This window comes from Triturus cristatus, chromosome 8 (genome assembly GCF_964204655.1).
Source record: "Triturus cristatus chromosome 8, aTriCri1.1, whole genome shotgun sequence".
NCBI classification, from domain to species: domain Eukaryota; kingdom Metazoa; phylum Chordata; class Amphibia; order Caudata; family Salamandridae; genus Triturus; species Triturus cristatus.
This window is the reverse complement of record NC_140591.1, coordinates 1621227582-1621251460: the sequence shown is the minus strand read 5'-3', so window position 1 is coordinate 1621251460 and position 23879 is coordinate 1621227582. Positions and strand designations below refer to the sequence as shown.

General features: G+C 31.6%; 20 non-coding genes across 20 annotated transcripts; all 20 read left to right on the top strand.

The window, feature by feature from the left end:
• Positions 1–427: 427 nt before the first annotated feature.
• On the top strand, positions 428–501 carry TRNAT-AGU (transfer RNA threonine (anticodon AGU)). The gene has a single exon. It is a non-coding gene; the product is annotated as a tRNA-Thr (tRNA).
• Positions 502–2967: 2466 nt separating this feature from the next.
• TRNAT-CGU (transfer RNA threonine (anticodon CGU)) lies at positions 2968–3040 on the top strand. The gene has a single exon. It is a non-coding gene; the product is annotated as a tRNA-Thr (tRNA).
• Positions 3041–4494: 1454 nt separating this feature from the next.
• TRNAT-AGU (transfer RNA threonine (anticodon AGU)) lies at positions 4495–4568 on the top strand. The gene has a single exon. It is a non-coding gene; the product is annotated as a tRNA-Thr (tRNA).
• A 2477-nt stretch (positions 4569–7045) lies between these two features.
• On the top strand, positions 7046–7118 carry TRNAT-CGU (transfer RNA threonine (anticodon CGU)). The gene has a single exon. It is a non-coding gene; the product is annotated as a tRNA-Thr (tRNA).
• A 1459-nt stretch (positions 7119–8577) lies between these two features.
• Positions 8578–8651, top strand: TRNAT-AGU (transfer RNA threonine (anticodon AGU)). Its single transcript has one exon. It is a non-coding gene; the product is annotated as a tRNA-Thr (tRNA).
• A 946-nt stretch (positions 8652–9597) lies between these two features.
• On the top strand, positions 9598–9671 carry TRNAT-AGU (transfer RNA threonine (anticodon AGU)). The gene has a single exon. It is a non-coding gene; the product is annotated as a tRNA-Thr (tRNA).
• A 438-nt stretch (positions 9672–10109) lies between these two features.
• Positions 10110–10182, top strand: TRNAT-CGU (transfer RNA threonine (anticodon CGU)). The gene has a single exon. It is a non-coding gene; the product is annotated as a tRNA-Thr (tRNA).
• A 434-nt stretch (positions 10183–10616) lies between these two features.
• On the top strand, positions 10617–10690 carry TRNAT-AGU (transfer RNA threonine (anticodon AGU)). The gene has a single exon. It is a non-coding gene; the product is annotated as a tRNA-Thr (tRNA).
• Positions 10691–11129: 439 nt separating this feature from the next.
• Positions 11130–11202, top strand: TRNAT-CGU (transfer RNA threonine (anticodon CGU)). The gene has a single exon. It is a non-coding gene; the product is annotated as a tRNA-Thr (tRNA).
• A 1966-nt stretch (positions 11203–13168) lies between these two features.
• On the top strand, positions 13169–13241 carry TRNAT-CGU (transfer RNA threonine (anticodon CGU)). Its single transcript has one exon. It is a non-coding gene; the product is annotated as a tRNA-Thr (tRNA).
• Positions 13242–13675: 434 nt separating this feature from the next.
• TRNAT-AGU (transfer RNA threonine (anticodon AGU)) lies at positions 13676–13749 on the top strand. The gene has a single exon. It is a non-coding gene; the product is annotated as a tRNA-Thr (tRNA).
• Positions 13750–14187: 438 nt separating this feature from the next.
• On the top strand, positions 14188–14260 carry TRNAT-CGU (transfer RNA threonine (anticodon CGU)). Its single transcript has one exon. It is a non-coding gene; the product is annotated as a tRNA-Thr (tRNA).
• A 946-nt stretch (positions 14261–15206) lies between these two features.
• Positions 15207–15279, top strand: TRNAT-CGU (transfer RNA threonine (anticodon CGU)). The gene has a single exon. It is a non-coding gene; the product is annotated as a tRNA-Thr (tRNA).
• Positions 15280–16739: 1460 nt separating this feature from the next.
• Positions 16740–16813, top strand: TRNAT-AGU (transfer RNA threonine (anticodon AGU)). The gene has a single exon. It is a non-coding gene; the product is annotated as a tRNA-Thr (tRNA).
• Positions 16814–17759: 946 nt separating this feature from the next.
• TRNAT-AGU (transfer RNA threonine (anticodon AGU)) lies at positions 17760–17833 on the top strand. The gene has a single exon. It is a non-coding gene; the product is annotated as a tRNA-Thr (tRNA).
• A 945-nt stretch (positions 17834–18778) lies between these two features.
• TRNAT-AGU (transfer RNA threonine (anticodon AGU)) lies at positions 18779–18852 on the top strand. The gene has a single exon. It is a non-coding gene; the product is annotated as a tRNA-Thr (tRNA).
• Positions 18853–19797: 945 nt separating this feature from the next.
• Positions 19798–19871, top strand: TRNAT-AGU (transfer RNA threonine (anticodon AGU)). The gene has a single exon. It is a non-coding gene; the product is annotated as a tRNA-Thr (tRNA).
• Positions 19872–20310: 439 nt separating this feature from the next.
• On the top strand, positions 20311–20383 carry TRNAT-CGU (transfer RNA threonine (anticodon CGU)). The gene has a single exon. It is a non-coding gene; the product is annotated as a tRNA-Thr (tRNA).
• A 1965-nt stretch (positions 20384–22348) lies between these two features.
• Positions 22349–22421, top strand: TRNAT-CGU (transfer RNA threonine (anticodon CGU)). Its single transcript has one exon. It is a non-coding gene; the product is annotated as a tRNA-Thr (tRNA).
• A 946-nt stretch (positions 22422–23367) lies between these two features.
• On the top strand, positions 23368–23440 carry TRNAT-CGU (transfer RNA threonine (anticodon CGU)). The gene has a single exon. It is a non-coding gene; the product is annotated as a tRNA-Thr (tRNA).
• Positions 23441–23879: the final 439 nt, after the last annotated feature.

The window sequence follows — 23879 nt, the reverse complement described above, 5'->3', positions numbered from 1 at the left end:
GGTCCTTACATGTAAAAATAATTTTCATCACGCAAATGTTTAATACATTTTAAAAAGAAAAGTGTTGTTCTGTGAACATTAGAATGGGTCATCTTAAATTGAAAAACAAAAAAACGTGTAATTGTGAAGATTTTCAAAGTAATGCTTTGAATGGAAAAGGGAAAAAAGAGTGACAAAGAGCAAAATAGAGATAAAAAATCATTCTAGAGTTGAAATCAAGTAATGCATTCTTAAAGAAGGCATAATTAAAACATGTATGAACAGCATAAGCAATATATCAATGAGGTGTTTATCAATAGGATCAGTATCCTCATCTAAAGTAGTTGAGTAGAGCGTTTTCTGAACTGAGAAATGATTATGAAAGTGAAAAACTCAGGATTCTCTTGAACACCATATGGCAAACTGTTCCTTAAAGCATTTTCAAGAGGGTGCTGTGGCTTAGCTGGTTAAAGCGCCTGTCTAGTAAACAGGAGATCCTGAGTTCAAATCTCAGCAGTGCCTTGCTTTCCTCATTCTTAAATAAAAAACTATTTTCATTAATTGGTCCTGCGATTCAATTAAATTAGAAAAGTCTGTTTTATCTTTCGGTTGAACAGATCATCTTAAACCTAATAAAAACTGAAAGTGTTTTCAATATTATAGTAACAATACTGTGATTGCAAAATCAAAAAGGTATTTCAATGAGCAAGAGGCAGATGAAATATAACCCTAGATTTGAGCAATATTGATGAATATATGTAAAACACTTATTTATGAACTATTCAAAATATGGGATTGAGTTTAAAATGTGTTCTTTTTTAATACAACATAGCTATTCTTGTTTACAGATTAGGAATCCTTGGTTGTTTAACATTAGAATACATATTAAGACACTTTAACCCAGGCACAGAATTTGATCACCAATACTAAATTAATGATCCCTACTATATTGCTAAACTAGGTGCTGTGGTTAAAGCGCCTGTCTCGTAAACAGGAAATCCTGAGTTCAAATCTCAACAGCACCTTATTATTGGTCCTTACATGTAAAAATAATTTGCATCACGCAAATGTTTAATACATTTTAAAAAGAAAAGTGTTGTTCTGTGAACATTAGAATGGGTCATCTTAAATTGAAAAACTAAAAAACGTGGTATTGTGAAGATTTTCAAAGTAATGCTTTGAATGAAAAACGGAAAAAAGAGTGATAAAGAGCAAAATAGAGATAAAAAATCATTCTAGAGTTGAAATCAAGTAATGCATTCTTAAAGAAGGCATAATTAAAACATTTATGAACAGGATAAGCAATATATCAATGAGGTGTTTATCAATAGGATCAGTATCCTCGTCTAAAGTAGTTGAGTAGAGCGTTTTCTGAACTGAGAAATGATTATGAAAGTGAAAAACTCAGGATTCTCTTGAACACCATATGGCAAACTGTTCCTTAAAGCATTTTCAAGAGGGTGCTGTGGCTTAGCTGGTTAATGCGCCTGTCTAGTAAACAGGAGATCCTAAGTTCAAATCTCAGCAGTGCCTTGCTTTCCTCATTCTTAAATAAAAAACTATTTTCATTAATTCGTCCTGCGATTCAATTAAATTAGAAAAGTCTGATTTATCTTTCGGTTGAACAGATCATCTTAAACCTAATAAAAACTGAAAGTGTTTTCAATATTATAGTAACAATACTGTGATTGCAAAATCAAAAAGGTATTTCAATGAGCAAGAGGCAGATGAAATATAACCCTAGATTTGAGCAATATTGATGAATATATGTAAAACACTTATTTATGAACTATTCAAAATATGGGATTGAGTTTAAAATGTGTTCTTTTTTAATACAACATAGCTATTCTTGTTTACAGATTAGGAATCCTTGGTTGTTTAACATTAGAATACATGTTAAGACACTTTAACCCAGGCACAGAATTTGATCACCAATACTAAATTAATGATCCCTACTATATCGCTAAAGTAGGTGCTGTGGTTAAGTGGTTAAAGCGCCTTTTTCGTAAACAGGAAATACTGAGTTCAAATCTCAGCAGCACCTTATTATTGGTCCTTACATGTAAAAATAATTTTCATCACGCAAATGTTTGATACATTTTAAAAAGAAAAGTGTTGTTCTGTGAACATTAGAATGGGTCATCTTAAATTGAAAAACAAAAAAACGTGGTATTGTGAAGATTTTCAAAGTAATGCTTTGAATGAAAATGGGAAAAAAGAGTGACAAAGAGCAAAATAGAGATGAAAAATCATTCTAGAGTTGAAATCAAGTAATGCATTCTTAAAGAAGGCATAATTAAAACATTTATGAACAGGATAAGCAATATATCAATGAGATGTTTATCAATAGGATCAGTATCCTCGTCTAAAGTAGTTGAGTAGAGCGTTTTCTGAACTGAGAAATGATTATGAAAGTGAAAAACTCAGGATTCTCTTGAACACCATATGGCAAACTGTTCCTTAAAGCATTTTCAAGAGGGCTGTGGCTTAGCTGGTTAAAGCGCCTGTCTAGTAAACAGAAGATCCTGAGTTCAAATCTCAGCAGTGCCTTGGTTTCCTCATTCTTAAATAAAAAACTTTTTTCATTAATTCGTCCTGCGATTCAATTAAATTAGAAAAGTCTGATTTATCTTTCGGTTGAACAGATCATCTTAAACCTAATAAAAACTGAAAGTGTTTTCAATATTATAGTAACAATACTGTGATTGCAAAATCAAAAAGGTATTTCAATGAGCAAGAGGCAGATGAAATATAACCCTAGATTTGAGCAATATTGATGAATATATGTAAAACACTTATTTATGAACTATTCAAAATATGGGATTGAGTTTAAAATGTGTTCTTTTTTAATACAACATAGCTATTCTTGTTTACAGATTAGGAATCCTTGCTTGTTTAACATTAGAATACATATTAAGACACTTTAACACAGGCAAAGAATTTGATCACCAATACTAAATTAATGATCCCTTCTATATCCCTAAAGTAGGTGCTGTGGCTAAGTGGGTAAAGCGCCTGTCTCGTAAACAGGAAATCCTGAGTTCAAATCTCAGCAGCACCTTATTATTGGTCATTACATGTAAAAATAATTTTCATCACGCAAATGTTTAATACATTTTAAAAAGAAAAGAGTTGTTCTGTGAACATTAGAATGGGTCATCTTAAATTGAAAAACTAAAAAACGTGGTATTGTGAAGATTTTCAAAGTAATGCTTTGAATGAAAAACGGAAAAAAGAGTGACAAAGAGCAAAATAGAGATAAAAAATCATTCTAGAGTTGAAATCAAGTAATGCATTCTTAAAGAAGGCATAATTAAAACATTTATGAACAGGATAAGCAATATATCAATGAGGTGTTTATCAATAGGATCAGTATCCTCGTCTAAAGTAGTTGAGTAGAGCGTTTTCTGAACTGAGAAATGATTATGAAAGTGAAAAACTCAGGATTCTCTTGAACACCATATGGCAAACTGTTCCTTAAAGCATTTTCAAGAGGGTGCAGTAGCTTAGCTGGTTAAAGCGCCTGTCTAGTAAACAGGAGATCCTGAGTTCAAATTTCAGCAGTGCCTTGCTTTCCTCATTCTTAAATAAAAAACTATTTTCATTAATTTGTCCTGCGATTCAATTAAATTAGAAAAGTCTGATTTATCTTTCGGTTGAACAGATCATCTTAAACCTAATAAAAACTGAAAGTGTTTTCAATATTATAGTAACAATACTGTGATTGCAAAAATCCAAAAGGTATTTCAATGAGCAAGAGGCAGATGAAATATAACCCTAGATTTGAGCAATATTGATGAATATATGTAAAACACTTATTTATGAACTAATCAAAATATGGGATTGAGTTTAAAATGTGTTCTTTTTTAATACAACATAGCTATTCTTGTTTACAGATTAGGAATCCTTGCTTGTTTAACATTAGAATACTTATTAAGACACTTTAACACAGGCACAGAATTTGATCACCAATACTAAATTAATGATCCCTTCTGTATCACAAAAATAGGTGCTGTGGCTAAGTGGTTAAAGCGCCTGTCTCGTAACCTGGAAATCCTGAGTTCAAATCTCAGCAGCACCTTATTATTGGTCCTTACATGTAAAAATATTTTTCATCACGCAAATGTTTAATACATTTTCAAAAGAAAAGTGTTGTTCTGTGAACATTAGAATGGGTCATCTTAAATTGAAAAACAAAAAAACATGCTATTGTGAAGATTTTCAAAGTAATGCTTTGAATGAAAAAGGGAAAAAAGAGTGACAAAGAGCAAAATAGAGATAAAAAATCATTCTAGAGTTGAATTCAAGTAATGCATTCTTAAAGAAGGCATAATTAAAACATTTATGAACAGGATAAGCAATATATCAATGAGGTGTTTATGAATAGGATCAGTATCCTCGTCTAAAGTAGTTGAGTAGAGCGTTTTCTGAACTGAGAAATGATTATGAAAGTGAAAAACTCAGGTTTCTCTTGAACACCATATGGCAAACTGTTCCTTAAAGCATTTTCAAGAGGGTGCTGTGGCTTAGCTGGTTAAAGTGCCTGTCTAGTAAACAGGAGATCCTGAGTTCAAATCTCAGCAGTGCCTTGCTTTCCTCATTCTTATATAAAAAACTATTTTCATTAAGTCGTCCTGCGATTCAATTCAATTAGAAAAGTCTGATTTATCTTTCGGTTGAACAGATCATCTTAAACCTAATAAAAACTGAAAGTGTTTTCAATATTATAGTAACAATACTGTGATTGCAAAATCAAAAAGGTATTTCAATGAGCAAGAGGCAGATGAAATATAACCCTAGATTTGAGCAATATTGATGAATATCTGTAAAACACTTATTTATGAACTATTCAAAATATGGGATTGAGTTTAAAATGTGTTCTTTTTTAATACAACATAGCTATTCTTGTTTACAGATTAGGAATCCTTGCTTGTTTAACATTAGAATACTTATTAAGACACTTTAACACAGGCACAGAATTTGATCACCAATACTAAATTAATGATCCCTTCTGTATCACTAAAATAGGTGCTGTGGCTAAGTGGTTAAAGCGCCTGTCTTGTAACCAGGAAATCCTGAGTTCAAATCTCAGTAGCACCTTATTATTGGTCCTTACATGTAAAAATAATTTTCATCACGCAAATGTTTAATACATTTTAAAAAGAAAAGTGTTGTTCTGTGAACATTAGAATGGGTCATCTTAAATTGAAAAACAAAAAAACGTGGTATTGTGAAGATTTTCAAAGTAATGCTTTGAATGAAAAAGGGAAAAAAGAGTGACAAAGAGCAAAATAGAGATGAAAAATCATTCTAGAGTTGAAATCAAGTAATGCATTCTTAAAGAAGGCATAATTAAAACATTTATGAACAGGATAAGCAATATATCAATGAGGTGTTTATCAATAGGATCAGTATCCTCGTCTAAAGTAGTTGAGTAGAGCGTTTTCTGAACTGAGAAATGATTATGAAAGTGAAAAACTCAGGATTCTCTTGAACACCATATGGCAAACTGTTCCTTAAAGCATTTTCAAGAGGGTGCTGTGGCTTAGCTGGTTAAAGCGCCTGTCTAGTAAACAGGAGATCCTGAGTTCAAATTTCAGCAATGCCTTGCTTTCCTCATTCTTAAATAAAAAACTATTTTCATTAATTCGTCCTGCGATTCAATTAAATTAGAAAAGTCTGATTTATCTTTCGGTTGAACAGATCATCTTAAACCTAATAAAAACTGAAAGTGTTTTCAATATTATAGTAACAATACTGTGATTGCAAAAATCAAAAAGGTATTTCAATGAGCAAGAGGCAGATGAAATATAACCCTAGATTTGAGCAATATTGATGAATATATGTAAAACACTTATTTATGAACTAATCAAAATATGGGATTGAGTTTAAAATGTGTTCTTTTTTAATACAACATAGCTATTCTTGTTTACAGATTAGGAATCCTTGCTTGTTTAACATTAGAATACTTATTAAGACACTTTAACACAGGCACAGAATTTGATCACCAATACTAAATTAATGATCCCTTCTGTATCACTAAAATAGGTGCTGTGGCTAAGTGGTTAAAGCGCCTGTCTCGTAACCTGGAAATCCTGAGTTCAAATCTCAGCAGCACCTTATTATTGGTCCTTACATGTAAAAATATTTTTCATCACGCAAATGTTTAATACATTTTAAAAAGAAAAGAGTTGTTCTGTGAACATTAGAATGGGTCATCTTAAATTGAAAAACTAAAAAACGTGGTATTGTGAAGATTTTCAAAGTAATGCTTTGAATGAAAAACGGAAAAAAGAGTGACAAAGAGCAAAATAGAGATAAAAAATCATTCTAGAGTTGAAATCAAGTAATGCATTCTTAAAGAAGGCATAATTAAAACATTTATGAACAGGATAAGCAATATATCAATGAGGTGTTTATCAATAGGATCAGTATCCTCGTCTAAAGTAGTTGAGTAGAGCGTTTTCTGAACTGAGAAATGATTATGAAAGTGAAAAACTCAGGATTCTCTTGAACATCATATGGCAAACTGTTCCTTAAAGCATTTTCAAGAGTGTGCTGTGGCTTAGCTGGTTAAAGTGCCTGTCTAGTAAACAGGAGATCCTGAGTTCAAATCTCAGCAGTGCCTTGCTTTCCTCATTCTTATATAAAAAACTATTTTCATTAAGTCGTCCTGCGATTCGATTCAATTAGAAAAGTCTGATTTATCTTTCGGTTGAACAGATCATCTTAAACCTAATAAAAACTGAAAGTGTTTTCAATATTATAGTAACAATACTGTGATTGCAAAATCAAAAAGGTATTTCAATGAGCAAGAGGCAGATGAAATATAACCCTAGATTTGAGCAATATTGATGAATATATGTAAAACACTTATTTATGAACTATTCAAAATATGGGATTGAGTTTAAAATGTGTTCTTTTTTAATACAACATAGCTATTCTTGTTTACAGATTAGGAATCCTTGCTTGTTTAACATTAGAATACATATTAAGACACTTTAACACAGGCAAAGAATTTGATCACCAATACTAAATTAATGATCCCTTCTATACCCCTAAAGTAGGTGCTGTGGCTAAGTGGTTAAAGCGCCTGTCTCGTAAACAGGATATACTGAGTTCAAATCTCAGCAGCACCTTATTATTGGTCCTTACATGTAAAAATAATTTTCATCACGCAAATGTTTAATACATTTTAAAAAGAAAAGTGTTGTTCTGTGAACATTAGAATGGGTCATCTTAAATTGAAAAACCAAAAAACGTGGTATTGTGAAGATTTTCAAAGTAATGCTTTGAATGAAAAACGGAAAAAAGAGTGACAAAGAGCAAAATAGAGATAAAAAATCATTCTAGAGTTGAAATCAAGTAATGCATTCTTAAAGAAGGCATAATTAAAACATTTATGAACAGGATAAGCAATATATCAATGAGGTGTTTATCAATAGGATCAGTATCCTCGTCTAAAGTAGTTGAGTAGAGCGTTTTCTGAACTGAGAAATGATTATGAAAGAGAAAAACTCAGGATTCTCTTGAACACCATATGGCAAACTGTTCCTTAAAGCATTTTCAAGAGGGTGCTGTGGCTCAGCTGGTTAAAGCGCCTGTCTAGTAAACAGGAGATCCTGAGTTCAAATTTCAGCAGTGCCTTGCTTTCCTCATTCTTAAATAAAAAACTATTTTCATTAATTTGTCCTGCGATTCAATTAAATTAGAAAAGTCTGATTTATCTTTCGGTTGAACAGATCAGATCATCTTAAACCTAATAAAAATTGAAAGTGTTTTCAATATTATAGTAACAATACTGTGATTGCAAAAATCCAAAAGGTATTTCAATGAGCAAGAGGCAGATGAAATATAACCCTAGATTTGAGCAATATTGATGAATATATGTAAAACACTTATTTATGAACTAATCAAAATATGGGATTGAGTTTAAAATGTGTTCTTTTTTAATACAACATAGCTATTCTTGTTTACAGATTAGGAATCCTTGCTTGTTTAACATTAGAATACTTATTAAGACACTTTAACACAGGCACAGAATTTGATCACCAATACTAAATTAATGATCCCTTCTGTATCACTAAAATAGGTGCTGTGGCTAAGTGGTTAAAGCGCCTGTCTCGTAACCTGGAAATCCTGAGTTCAAATCTCAGCAGCACCTTATTATTGGTCCTTACATGTAAAAATATTTTTCATCACGCAAATGTTTAATACATTTTAAAAAGAAAAGTGTTGTTCTGTGAACATTAGAATGGGTCATCTTAAATTGAAAAACAAAAAAACATGCTATTGCGAAGATTTTCAAAGTAATGCTTTGAATGAAAAAGGGAAAAAAGAGTGACAAAGAGCAAAATAGAGATAAAAAATCATTCTAGAGTTGAATTCAAGTAATGCATTCTTAAAGAAGGCATAATTAAAACATTTATGAACAGGATAAGCAATATATCAATGAGGTGTTTATGAATAGGATCAGTATCCTCGTCTAAACTTTTTGAGTAGTGCGTTTTCTGAACTGAGAAATGATTATGAAAGTGAAAAACTCAGGTTTCTCTTGAACACCATATGGCAAACTGTTCCTTAAAGCATTTTCAAGAGGGTGCTGTGGCTTAGCTGGTTAAAGCGCCTGTCTAGTAAACAGGAGATCCTGAGTTCAAATCTCAGCAGTGCCTTGCTTTCCTCATTCTTATATAAAAAACTATTTTCATTAAGTCGTCCTGCGATTCAATTCAATTAGAAAAGTCTGATTTATCTTTCGGTTGAACAGATCATCTTAAACCTAATAAAAACTGAAAGTGTTTTCAATATTATAGTAACAATACTGTGATTGCAAAAATCAAAAAGGTATTTCAATGAGCAAGAGGCAGATGAAATATAACCCTAGATTTGAGCAATATTGATGAATATATGTAAAACACTTATTTATGAACTATTCAAAATATGGGATTGAGTTTAAAATGTGTTATTTTGTAATACAACATAGCTATTCTTGTTTACAGATTAGGAATCCTTGCTTGTTTAACATTAGAATACATATTAAGACACTTTAACACAGGCACAGAATTTGATCACCAATACTAAATTAACGATCCCTTCTGTATCACTAAAATAGGTGCTGTGACTAAGTGGTTAAAGCGCTTGTCTCGTAAACAGGAAATCCTGAGTTCAAATCTCAGCAGCACCTTATTATTGGTCCTTACATGTAAAAATAATTTTCATCACGCAAATGTTTAATACATTTTAAAAAGAAAAGTGTTGTTCTGTGAACATTAGAATGGGTCATCTTAAATTGAAAAACAAAAAAACGTGGTATTGTGAAGATTTTCAAAGTAATGCTTTGAATGGAAAAGGGAAAAAAGAGTGACAAAGAGTAAAATAGAGATAAAAAATCATTCAAGAGTTGAATTCAAGTAATGCATTCTTAAAGAAGGCATAATTAAAACATTTATGAACAAGATAAGCAATATATCAATGAGGTGTTTATGAATAGGATCAGTATCCTCGTCTAAAGTAGTTGAGTAGAGCGTTTTCTGAACTGAGAAATGATTATGAAAGTGAAAAACTCAGGATTCTCTTGAACACCATATGGCAAACTGTTCCTTAAAGCAATTTCAAGAGGGTGCTGTGGCTTAGCTGGTTAAAGCGCCTGTCTAGTAAACAGGAGATCCTGAGTTCAAATCTCAGCAGTGCCTTGCTTTCCTCATTCTTATATAAAAAACTATTTTCATTAAGTCGTCCTGCGATTCAATTCAATTAGAAAAGTCTGATTTATCTTTCGGTTGAACAGATCATCTTAAACCTAATAAAAACTGAAAGTGTTTTCAATATTATAGTAACAATACTGTGATTGCAAAATCAAAAAGGTATTTCAATGAGCAAGAGGCAGATGAAATATAACCCTAGATTTGAGCAATATTGATGAATATATGTAAAACACTTATTTATGAACTATTCAAAATATGGGATTGAGTTTAAAATGTGTTATTTTGTAATACAACATAGCTATTCTTGTTTACAGATTAGGAATCCTTGCTTGTTTAACATTAAAATACATATTAAGACACTTTAACACAGGCACAGAATTTGATCACCAATACTAAATTAACGATCCCTTCTGTATCACTAAAATAGGTGCTGTGACTAAGTGGTTAAAGCGCCTGTCTCGTAAACAGGAAATCCTGAGTTCAAATCTCAGCAGCACCTTATTATTGGTCCTTACATGTAAAAATAATTTTCATCACGCAAATGTTTAATACATTTTAAAAAGAAAAGTGTTGTTCTGTGAACATTAGAATGGGTCATCTTAAATTGAAAAACAAAAAAACGTGGTATTGTGAAGATTTTCAAAGTAATGCTTTGAATGAAAAAGGGAAAAAAGAGTGACAAAGAGCAAAATAGAGATAAACAATCATTCTAGAGTTGAATTCAAGTAATGCATTCTTAAAGAAGGCATAATTAAAACATTTATGAACAGGATAAGCAATATATCAATGAGGTGTTTATGAATAGGATCAGTATCCTCGTCTAAACTATTTGAGTAGTGCGTTTTCTGAACTGAGAAATGATTATGAAAGTGTAAAACTCAGGTTTCTCTTGAACACCATATGGCAAACTGTTCCTTAAAGCATTTTCAAGAGGGTGCTGTGGCTTAGCTGGGTAAAGCGCCTGTCTAGTAAACAGGAGATCCTGAGTTCAAATCTCAGCAGTGCCTTGCTTTCCTCATTCTTAAATAAAAAATTATTTTCATTAAGTCGTCCTGCGATTCAATTCAATTAGAAAAGTCTGATTTATCTTTCGGTTGAACAGATCATCTTAAACCTAATAAAAACTGAAAGTGTTTTCAATATTATAGTAACAATACTGTGATTGCAAAAATCAAAAAGGTATTTCAATGAGCAAGAGGCAGATGAAATATAACCCTAGATTTGAGCAATATTGATGAATATATGTAAAACACTTATTTATGAACTAATCAAAATATGGGATTGAGTTTAAAATGTGTTCTTTTGTAATACAACATAGCTATTCTTGTTTACAGATTAGGGATCCTTGCTTGTTTAACATTAGAATACTTATTAAGACAATTTAACACAGGCACAGAATTTGATCCCCAATACTAAATTAATGATCCCTTCTGTAGCACTAAAATAGGTGCTGTGGCTAAGTGGTTAAAGCCCCTGTCTCGTAAACAGGAAATCCTGAGTTCAAATCTCAGCAGCACCTTAATATTGCTCCTTACATGTAAAAATAATTTTCATCACGCAAATGTTTAATACATTTTAAAAAGAAAAGTGTTGTTCTGTGAACATTAGAATGGGTCATCTTAAATTGAAAAACAAAAAAACGTGGTATTGTGAAGATTTTCAAAGTAATGCTTTGAATGAAAAAGGGAAAAAAGAGTGACAAAGAGCAAAATAGAGATAAAAAATCATTCTAGAGTTGAATTCAAGTAATGCATTCTTAAAGAAGGCATGATTAAAACATTTATGAACAAGAAAAGCAATATATCAATGAGGTGTGTATGAATAGGATCAGTATCCTCGTCTAAAGTAGTTGAGTAGAGCGTTTTCTGAACTGAGAAATGATTATGAAAGTGAAAAACTCGGGATTCTCTTGAACACCATATGGCAAACTGTTCCTTAAAGCATTTTCAAGAGGGTGCTGTGGCTTAGCTGGTTAACGCGCCTGTCTAGTAAACAGGAGATCCTGAGTTCAAATCTCAGCAGTCCCTTGCTTTCCTCATTCTTAAATAAAAAACTATTTTCATTAAGTAGTCCTGCGATTCAATTCAATTAGAAAAGTCTGATTTATTTTTCGGTTGAACAGATCATCTTAAACCTAATAAAAACTGAAAGTGTTTTCAATATTATAGTAACAATACTGTGATTGCAAAAATCAAAAAGGTATTTCAATGAGCAAGAGGCAGATGAAATATAACCCTAGATTTGAGCAATATTGATGAATATATGTAAAACACTTATTTATGAACTATTCAAAATATGGGATTGAGTTTAAAATGTGTTCTTTTTTAATACAACAAAACTATTCTTGTTTACAGATTAGGAATCCTTGCTTGTTTAACATTAGAATACTTATTAAGACACTTTAACACAGGCACAGAATTTGATCACCAATACTAAATTAATGATCCCTTCTGTTTCACTAAAATAGGTGCTGTGGCTAAGTGGTTAAAGCGCCTGTCTCGTAACCAGGAAATCCTGAGTTCAAATTTCAGCAGCACCTTATTATTGGTCCTTACATGTAAAAATAATTTTCATCACGCAAATGTTTAATACATTTTAAAAAGAAAAGTGTTGTTCTGTGAACATTAGAATGGGTCATCTTAAATTGAAAACCAAAAAAACGTGGTATTGTGAAGATTTTCAAAGTAATGCTTTGAATGAAAATGGAAAAAAAAGAGTGACAAAAAACAAAATAGAGATGAAAAATCATTCTAGAGTTGAAATCAAGTAATGCGTTCTTAAAGAAGGCATAATTAAAACATTTATGAACAGGATAAGCAATATATCAATGAGGTGTTTATCAATAGGATCAGTATCCTCGTCTAAAGTAGTTGAGTAGAGCGTTTTCTGAACTGAGAAATGATTATGAAAGTGAAAAACTCAGGATTCTCTTGAACACCATATGGCAAACTGTTCCTTAAAGCATTTTCAAGAGGGGCTGTGGCTTAGCTGGTTAAAGCGCCTGTCTAGTAAACAGAAGATCCTGAGTTCAAATCTCAGCAGTGCCTTGCTTTCCTCATTCTTAAATAAAAAACTATTTTCATTAATTCGTCCTGCGATTCAATTAAATTAGAAAAGTCTGATTTATCTTTCGGTTGAACAGATCATCTTAAACCTAATAAAAACTGAAAGTGTTTTCAATATTATAGTAACAATACTGTGAATGCAAAATCAAAAAGGTATTTCAATGAGCAAGAGGCAGATGAAATATAACCCTAGATTTGAGCAATATTGATGAATATATGTAAAACACTTATTTATGAACTATTCAAAATATGGGATTGAGTTTAAAATGTGTTCTTTTTTAATACAACATAGCTATTCTTGTTTACAGATTAGGAATCCTTGGTTGTTTAACATTAGAATACATATTAAGACACTTTAACCCAGGCACAGAATTTGATCACCAATACTAAATTAATGATCCCTACTATATCGCTAAAGTAGGTGCTGTGGCTAAGTGGTTAAAGCGCCTGTCTCGTAAACAGGAAATCCTGAGTTCAAATCTCAGCAGCACCTTATTATTGGTCCTTACATGTAAAAATAATTTTCATCACGCAAATGTTTAATACATTTTAAAAAGAAAAGAGTTGTTCTGTGAACATTAGAATGGGTCATCTTAAATTGAAAAACTAAAAAACGTGGTATTGTGAAGATTTTCAAAGTAATGCTTTGAATGAAAAACGGAAAAAAGAGTGACAAAGAGCAAAATAGAGATAAAAAATCATTCTAGAGTTGAAATCAAGTAATGCATTCTTAAAGAAGGCATAATTAAAACATTTATGAACAGGATAAGCAATATATCAATGAGGTGTTTATCAATAGGATCAGTATCCTCGTCTAAAGTAGTTGAGTAGAGCGTTTTCTGAACTGAGAAATTATTATGAAAGTGAAAAACTCAGGATTCTCTTGAACATCATATGGCAAGCTGTTCCTTAAAGCATTTTCAAGAGGGTGCTGTGGCTTAGCTGGTTAAAGTGCCTGTCTAGTAAACAGGAGATCCTGAGTTCAAATCTCAGCAGTGCCTTGCTTTCCTCATTCTTATATAAAAAACTATTTTCATTAAGTCGTCCTGCGATTCGATTCAATTAGAAAAGTCTGATTTATCTTTCGGTTGAACAGATCATCTTAAACCTAATAAAAACTGAAAGTGTTTTCAATATTATAGTAACAATACTGTGATTGCAAAATCAAAAAGGTATTTCAATGAGCAAGAGGCAGATGAAATATAACCCTAGATTTGAGCAATATTGATGAATATATGTAAAACACTTATTTATGAACTATTCAAAATATGGGATTGAGTTTAAAATGTGTTCTTTTTTAATACAACATAGCTATTCTTGTTTACAGATTAGGAATCCTTGCTTGTTTAACATTAGAATACATATTAAGACACTTTAAAACAGGCAAAGAATTTGATCACCAATACTAAATTAATGATCCCTTCTATACCCCTAAAGTAGGTGCTGTGGCTAAGTGGTTAAAGCGCCTGTCTCGTAAACAGGATATACTGAGTTCAAATCTCAGCAGCACCTTATTATTGGTCCTTACATGTAAAAATAATTTTCATCACGCAAATGTTTAATACATTTTAAAAAGAAAAGTGTTGTTCTGTGAACATTAGAATGGGTCATCTTAAATTGAAAAACCAAAAAACGTGGTATTGTGAAGATTTTCAAAGTAATGCTTTGAATGAAAATCGGAAAAAAGAGTGACAAAGAGCAAAATAGAGATGAAAAATCATTCTAGAGTTGAAATCAAGTAATGCATTCTTAAAGAAGGCATAATTAAAACATTTATGAACAGGATAAGCAATATATCAATGAGGTGTTTATCAATAGGATCAGTATCCTCGTCTAAAGTAGTTGAGTAGAGCGTTTTCTGAACTGAGAAATGATTATGAAAGTGAAAAACTCAGGATTCTCTTGAACACCATATGGCAAACTGTTCCTTAAAGCATTTTCAAGAGGGTGCTGTGGCTTAGCTGGTTAAAGCGCCTGTCTAGTAAACAGAAGATCCTGAGTTCAAATCTCAGCAGTGCCTTGCTTTTCTCATTCTTAAATAAAAAACTATTTTCATTAATTCGTCCTGCGATTCAATTAAATTGGAAAAGTCTGATTTATCTTTCGGTTGAACAGATCATCTTAAACCTAATAAAAACTGAAAGTGTTTTCAATATTATAGTAACAATACTGTGAATGCAAAATCAAAAAGGTATTTCAATGAGCAAGAGGCAGATGAAATATAACCCTAGATTTGAGCAATATTGATGAATATATGTAAAACACTTATTTATGAACTATTCAAAATATGGGATTGAGTTTAAAATGTGTTCTTTTTTAATACAACATAGCTATTCTTGTTTACAGATTAGTAATCCTTGCTTGTTTAACATTAGAATACATATTAAGACACTTTAACCCAGGCACAGAATTTGATCACCAATACTAAATTAATGATCCCTACTATATCGCTAAAGTAGGAGCTGTGGCTAAGTGGTTAAAGCGCCTGTCTCGTAAACAGGAAATCCTGAGTTCAAATCTCAGCAGCACCTTATTATTGGTCCTTACATGTAAAAATAATTTTCATCACGCAAATGTTTAATACATTTTAAAAAATAAAAGAGTTGTTCTGTGAACATTAGAATGGGTCATCTTAAATTGAAAAACTAAAAAACGTGGTATTGTGAAGATTTTCAAAGTAATGCTTTGAATGAAAAACGGAAAAAAGAGTGACAAAGAGCAAAATAGAGATAAAAAATCATTCTAGAGTTGAAATCAAGTAATGCATTCTTAAAGAAGGCATAATTAAAACATTTATGAACAGGATAAGCAATATATCAATGAGGTGTTTATCAATAGGATCAGTATCCTCGTCTAAAGTAGTTGAGTAGAGCGTTTTCTGAACTGAGAAATGATTATGAAAGAGAAAAACTCAGGATTCTCTTGAACACCATATGGCAAACTGTTCCTTAAAGCATTTTCAAGAGGGTGCTGTGGCTTAGCTGGTTAAAGCGCCTGTCTAGTAAACAGGAGATCCTGAGTTCAAATTTCAGCAGTGCCTTGCTTTCCTCATTCTTAAATAAAAAACTATTTTCATTAATTTGTCCTGCGATTCAATTAAATTAGAAAAGTCTGATTTATCTTTCGGTTGAACAGATCAGATCATCTTAAACCTAATAAAAATTGAAAGTGTTTTCAATATTATAGTAACAATACTGTGATTGCAAAAATCCAAAAGGTATTTCAATGAGCAAGAGGCAGATGAAATATAACCCTAGATTTGAGCAATATTGATGAATATATGTAAAACACTTATTTATGAACTAATCAAAATATGGGATTGAGTTTAAAATGTGTTCTTTTTTAATACAACATAGCTATTCTTGTTTACAGATTAGGAATCCTTGCTTGTTTAACATTAGAATACTTATTAAGACACTTTAACACAGGCACAGAATTTGATCACCAATACTAAATTAATGATCCCTTCTGTATCACTAAAATAGGTGCTGTGGCTAAGTGGTTAAAGCGCCTGTCTCGTAACCTGGAAATCCTGAGTTCAAATCTCAGCAGCACCTTATTATTGGTCCTTACATGTAAAAATATTTTTCATCACGCAAATGTTTAATACATTTTAAAAAGAAAAGTGTTGTTCTGTGAACATTAGAATGGGTCATCTTAAATTGAAAAACAAAAAAACATGCTATTGTGAAGATTTTCAAAGTAATGCTTTGAATGAAAAAGGGAAAAAAGAGTGACAAAGAGCAAAATAGAGATAAAAAATCATTCTAGAGTTGAATTCAAGTAATGCATTCTTAAAGAAGGCATAATTAAAACATTTATGAACAGGATAAGCAATATATCAATGAGGTGTTTATGAATAGGATCAGTATCCTCGTCTAAACTTTTTGAGTAGTGCGTTTTCTGAACTGAGAAATGATTATGAAAGTGAAAAACTCAGGTTTCTCTTGAACACCATATGGCAAACTGTTCCTTAAAGCATTTTCAAGAGGGTGCTGTGGCTTAGCTGGTTAAAGCGCCTGTCTAGTAAACAGGAGATCCTGAGTTCAAATCTCAGCAGTGCCTTGCTTTCCTCATTCTTATATAAAAAACTATTTTCATTAAGTCGTCCTGCGATTCAATTCAATTAGAAAAGTCTGATTTATCTTTCGGTTGAACAGATCATCTTAAACCTAATAAAAACTGAAAGTGTTTTCAATATTATAGTAACAATACTGTGATTGCAAAAATCAAAAAGGTATTTCAATGAGCAAGAGGCAGATGAAATATAACCCTAGATTTGAGCAATATTGATGAATATATGTAAAACACTTATTTATGAACTATTCAAAATATGGGATTGAGTTTAAAATGTGTTATTTTGTAATACAACATAGCTATTCTTGTTTACAGATTAGGAATCCTTGCTTGTTTAACATTAGAATACATATTAAGACACTTTAACACAGGCACAGAATTTGATCACCAATACTAAATTAACGATCCCTTCTGTATCACTAAAATAGGTGCTGTGACTAAGTGGTTAAAGCGCTTGTCTCGTAAACAGGAAATCCTGAGTTCAAATCTCAGCAGCACCTTATTATTGGTCCTTACATGTAAAAATAATTTTCATCACGCAAATGTTTAATACATTTTAAAAAGAAAAGTGTTGTTCTGTGAACATTAGAATGGGTCATCTTAAATTAAAAAACAAAAAAACGTGGTATTGTGAAGATTTTCAAAGTAATGCTTTGCATGGAAAAGGGAAAAAAGAGTGACAAAGAGCAAAATAGAGATAAAAAATCATTCTAGAGTTGAATTCAAGTAATGCATTCTTAAAGAAGGCATAATTAAAACATTTATGAACAAGATAAGCAATATATCAATGAGGTGTTTATGAATAGGATCAGTATCCTCGTCTAAAGTAGTTGAGTAGAGCGTTTTCTGAACTGAGAAATGATTATGAAAGTGAAAAACTCAGGATTCTCTTGAACACCATATGGCAAACTGTTCCTTAAAGCAATTTCAAGAGGGTGCTGTGGCTTAGCTGGTTAAAGCGCCTGTCTAGTAAACAGGAGATCCTGAGTTCAAATCTCAGCAGTGCCTTGCTTTCCTCATTCTTATATAAAAAACTATTTTCATTAAGTCGTCCTGCGATTCAATTCAATTAGAAAAGTCTGATTTATCTTTCGGTTGAACAGATCATCTTAAACCTAATAAAAACTGAAAGTGTTTTCAATATTATAGTAACAATACTGTGATTGCAAAATCAAAAAGGTATTTCAATGAGCAAGAGGCAGATGAAATATAACCCTAGATTTGAGCAATATTGATGAATATATGTAAAACTCCTATTTATGAACTATTCAAAATATGGGATTGAGTTTAAAATGTGTTCTTTTGTAATACAACATAGCTATTCTTGTTTACAGATTAGGAATCCTTGCTTGTTTAACATTAGAATACATATTAAGACACTTTAACACAGGCACAGTATTTGATCACCAATACTAAATTAATGATCCCTTCTGCATAACTTAACTAGGTGCTGTGGCAAAGTGGTTAAAGTGCCTGTCTCGCAAACAGGAAATCCTGAGTTCAAATCTCAGCAGTACCTTATTATTGGTCCTTACATGTAAAAATAATTTTCATCACGCAAATGTTAAATACATTTTAAAAAGAAAAGTGTTGTTCTGTGAACATTAGAATGGGTCATCTTAAATTGAAAAACAAAAAAACGTGGTATTGTGAAGATTTTCAAAGTAATGCTTTGAATGAAAAAGGGAAAAAAAAGTGACAAAGAGCAAAATAGAGATAAAAAATCATTCTAGAGTTGAATTCAAGTAATGCATTCTTAAAGAAGGCATAATTAAAACATTTATGAACAGGATAAGCAATATATCAATGAGGTGTTTATGAATAGGATCAGTATCCTCGTCTAAACTATTTGAGTAGTGCGTTTTCTGAACTGAGAAATGATTATGAAAGTGAAAAACTCAGGATTTTCTTGAACACCATATGGCAAACTGTTCCTTAAAGCATTTTCAAGAGGGTGCTGTGGCTTAGCTGGTTAAAGCGCCTGTCTAGTAAACAGGAGATCCTGAGATCAAATCTCAGCAGTACCTTTCTTCCTCAATCTTAAATAAAAAACTATTTTCATTAAGTCGTCCTGCGATTCAATTCAATTAGAAAAGTTCGATTTATCTTTTGGTTGAACAGATCATCTTAAACCTAATAAAAACTTAAAGTGTTTTCAATATTATAGTAACAATACTGTGATTGCAAAAATCAAAAAGGTATTTCAATGAGCAAGAGGCAGATGAAATATAACCCTAGATTTGAGCAATATTGATGAATATATGTAAAACACTTATTTATGAACTATTCAAAATATGGGATTGAGTTTAAAATGTGTTATTTTGTAATACAACATAGCTATTCTTGTTTACAGATTAGGAATCCTTGCTTGTTTAACATTAAAATACATATTAAGACACTTTAACACAGGCACAGAATTTGATCACCAATACTAAATTAACGATCCCTTCTGTATCACTAAAATAGGTGCTGTGACTAAGTGGTTAAAGCGCCTGTCTCGTAAACAGGAAATCTTGAGTTCAAATCTCAGCAGCACCTTATTATTGGTCCTTACATGTAAAAATAATTTTCATCACGCAAATGTTTAATACATTTTAAAAAGAAAAGTGTTGTTCTGTGAACATTAGAATGGGTCATCTTAAATTGAAAAACAAAAAAACGTGGTATTGTGAAGATTTTCAAAGTAATGCTTTGAATGAAAAAGGGAAAAAAGAGTGACAAAGAGCAAAATAGAGATAAACAATCATTCTAGAGTTGAATTCAAGTAATGCATTCTTAAAGAAGGCATAATTAAAACATTTATGAACAGGATAAGCAATATATCAATGAGGTGTTTATGAATAGGATCAGTATCCTCGTCTAAACTATTTGAGTAGTGCGTTTTCTGAACTGAGAAATGATTATGAAAGTGTAAAACTCAGGTTTCTCTTGAACACCATATGGCAAACTGTTCCTTAAAGCATTTTCAAGAGGGTGCTGTGGCTTAGCTGGTTAAAGCGCCTGTCTAGTAAACAGGAGATCCTGAGTTCAAATCTCAGCAGTGCCTTGCTTTCCTCATTCTTAAATAAAAAATTATTTTCATTAAGTCGTCCTGCGATTCAATTCAATTAGAAAAGTCTGATTTATCTTTCGGTTGAACAGATCATCTTAAACCTAATAAAAACTGAAAGTGTTTTCAATATTATAGTAACAATACTGTGATTGCAAAAATCAAAAAGGTATTTCAATGAGCAAGAGGCAGATGAAATATAACCCTAGATTTGAGCAATATTGATGAATATATGTAAAACACTTATTTATGAACTAATCAAAATATGGGATTGAGTTTAAAATGTGTTCTTTTGTAATACAACATAGCTATTCTTGTTTACAGATTAGGGATCCTTGCTTGTTTAACATTAGAATACTTATTAAGACAATTTAACACAGGCACAGAATTTGATCCCCAATACTAAATTAATGATCCCTTCTGTATCACTAAAATAGGTGCTGTGGCTAAGTGGTTAAAGCCCCTGTCTCGTAAACAGGAAATCCTGAGTTCAAATCTCAGCAGCACCTTAATATTGCTCCTTACATGTAAAAATAATTTTCATCACGCAAATGTTTCATACATTTTAAAAAGAAAAGTGTTGTTCTGTGAACATTAGAATGGGTCATCTTAAATTGAAAAACAAAAAAACGTGGTATTGTGAAGATTTTCAAAGTAATGCTTTGAATGAAAAAGGGAAAAAAGAGTGACAAAGAGCAAAATAGAGATAAAAAATCATTCTAGAGTTGAATTCAAGTAATGCATTCTTAAAGAAGGCATGATTAAAACATTTATGAACAAGAAAAGCAATATATCAATGAGGTGTGTATGAATAGGATCAGTATCCTCGTCTAAAGTAGTTGAGTAGAGCGTTTTCTGAACTGAGAAATGATTATGAAAGTGAAAAACTCGGGATTCTCTTGAACACCATATGGCAAACTGTTCCTTAAAGCATTTTCAAGAGGGTGCTGTGGCTTAGCTGGTTAACGCGCCTGTCTAGTAAACAGGAGATCCTGAGTTCAAATCTCAGCAGTCCCTTGCTTTCCTCATTCTTAAATAAAAAACTATTTTCATTAAGTAGTCCTGCGATTCAATTCAATTAGAAAAGTCTGATTTATTTTTCGGTTGAACAGATCATCTTAAACCTAATAAAAACTGAAAGTGTTTTCAATATTATAGTAACAATACTGTGATTGCAAAAATCAAAAAGGTATTTCAATGAGCAAGAGGCAGATGAAATATAACCCTAGATTTGAGCAATATTGATGAATATATGTAAAACACTTATTTATGAACTATTCAAAATATGGGATTGAGTTTAAAATGTGTTCTTTTTTAATACAACAAAACTATTCTTGTTTACAGATTAGGAATCCTTGCTTGTTTAACATTAGAATACTTATTAAGACACTTTAACACAGGCACAGAATTTGATCACCAATACTAAATTAATGATCCCTTCTGTTTCACTAAAATAGGTGCTGTGGCTAAGTGGTTAAAGCGCCTGTCTCGTAACCAGGAAATCCTGAGTTCAAATTTCAGCAGCACCTTATTATTGGTCCTTACATGTAAAAATAATTTTCATCACGCAAATGTTTAATACATTTTAAAAAGAAAAGTGTTGTTCTGTGAACATTAGAATGGGTCATCTTAAATTGAAAACCAAAAAAACGTGGTATTGTGAAGATTTTCAAAGTAATGCTTTGAATGAAAATGGGAAAAAAGAGTGACAAAGAGCAAAATAGAGATGAAAAATCATTCTAGAGTTGAAATCAAGTAATGCGTTCTTAAAGAAGGCATAATTAAAACATTTATGAACAGGATAAGCAATATATCAATGAGGTGTTTATCAATAGGATCAGTATCCTCGTCTAAAGTAGTTGAGTAGAGCGTTTTCTGAACTGAGAAATGATTATGAAAGTGAAAAACTCAGGATTCTCTTGAACACCATATGGCAAACTGTTCCTTAAAGCATTTTCAAGAGGGGCTGTGGCTTAGCTGGTTAAAGCGCCTGTCTAGTAAACAGAAGATCCTGAGTTCAAATCTCAGCAGTGCCTTGCTTTCCTCATTCTTAAATAAAAAACTATTTTCATTAATTCGTCCTGCGATTCAATTAAATTAGAAAAGTCTGATTTATCTTTCGGTTGAACAGATCATCTTAAACCTAATAAAAACTGAAAGTGTTTTCAATATTATAGTAACAATACTGTGAATGCAAAATCAAAAAGGTATTTCAATGAGCAAGAGGCAGATGAAATATAACCCTAGATTTGAGCAATATTGATGAATATATGTAAAACACTTATTTATGAACTATTCAAAATATGGGATTGAGTTTAAAATGTGTTCTTTTTTAATACAACATAGCTATTCTTGTTTACAGATTAGGAATCCTTGGTTGTTTAACATTAGAATACATATTAAGACACTTTAACCCAGGCACAGAATTTGATCACCAATACTAAATTAATGATCCCTACTATATCGCTAAAGTAGGTGCTGTGGCTAAGTGGTTAAAGCGCCTGTCTCGTAAACAGGAAATCCTGAGTTCAAATCTCAGCAGCACCTTATTATTGGTCCTTACATGTAAAAATAATTTTCATCACGCAAATGTTTAATACATTTTAAAAAGAAAAGAGTTGTTCTGTGAACATTAGAATGGGTCATCTTAAATTGAAAAACTAAAAAACGTGGTATTGTGAAGATTTTCAAAGTAATGCTTTGAATGAAAAACGGAAAAAAGAGTGACAAAGAGCAAAATAGAGATAAAAAATCATTCTAGAGTTGAAATCAAGTAATGCATTCTTAAAGAAGGCATAATTAAAACATTTATGAACAGGATAAGCAATATATCAATGAGGTGTTTATCAATAGGATCAGTATCCTCGTCTAAAGTAGTTGAGTAGAGCGTTTTCTGAACTGAGAAATTATTATGAAAGTGAAAAACTCAGGATTCTCTTGAACATCATATGGCAAACTGTTCCTTAAAGCATTTTCAAGAGGGTGCTGTGGCTTAGCTGGTTAAAGTGCCTGTCTAGTAAACAGGAGATCCTAAGTTCAAATCTCAGCAGTGCCTTGCTTTCCTCATTCTTATATAAAAAACTATTTTCATTAAGTCGTCCTGCGATTCGATTCAATTAGAAAAGTCTGATTTATCTTTCGGTTGAACAGATCATCTTAAACCTAATAAAAACTGAAAGTGTTTTCAATATTATAGTAACAATACTGTGATTGCAAAATCAAAAAGGTATTTCAATGAGCAAGAGGCAGATGAAATATAACCCTAGATTTGAGCAATATTGATGAATATATGTAAAACACTTATTTATGAACTATTCAAAATATGGGATTGAGTTTAAAATGTGTTCTTTTTTAATACAACATAGCTATTCTTGTTTACAGATTAGGAATCCTTGCTTGTTTAACATTAGAATACATATTAAGACACTTTAACACAGGCAAAGAATTTGATCACCAATACTAAATTAATGATCCCTTCTATACCCCTAAAGTAGGTGCTGTGGCTAAGTGGTTAAAGCGCCTGTCTCGTAAACAGGATATACTGAGTTCAAATCTCAGCAGCACCTTATTATTGGTCCTTACATGTAAAAATAATTTTCATCACGCAAATGTTTAATACATTTTAAAAAGAAAAGTGTTGTTCTGTGAACATTAGAATGGGTCATCTTAAATTGAAAAACCAAAAAACGTGGTATTGTGAAGATTTTCAAAGTAATGCTTTGAATGAAAATCGGAAAAAAGAGTGACAAAGAGCAAAATAGAGATGAAAAATCATTCTAGAGTTGAAATCAAGTAATGCATTCTTAAAGAAGGCATAATTAAAACATTTATGAACAGGATAAGCAATATATCAATGAGGTGTTTATCAATAGGATCAGTATCCTCGTCTAAAGTAGTTGAGTAGAGCGTTTTCTGAACTGAGAAATGATTATGAAAGTGAAAAACTCAGGATTCTCTTGAACACCATATGGCAAACTGTTCCTTAAAGCATTTTCAAGAGGGTGC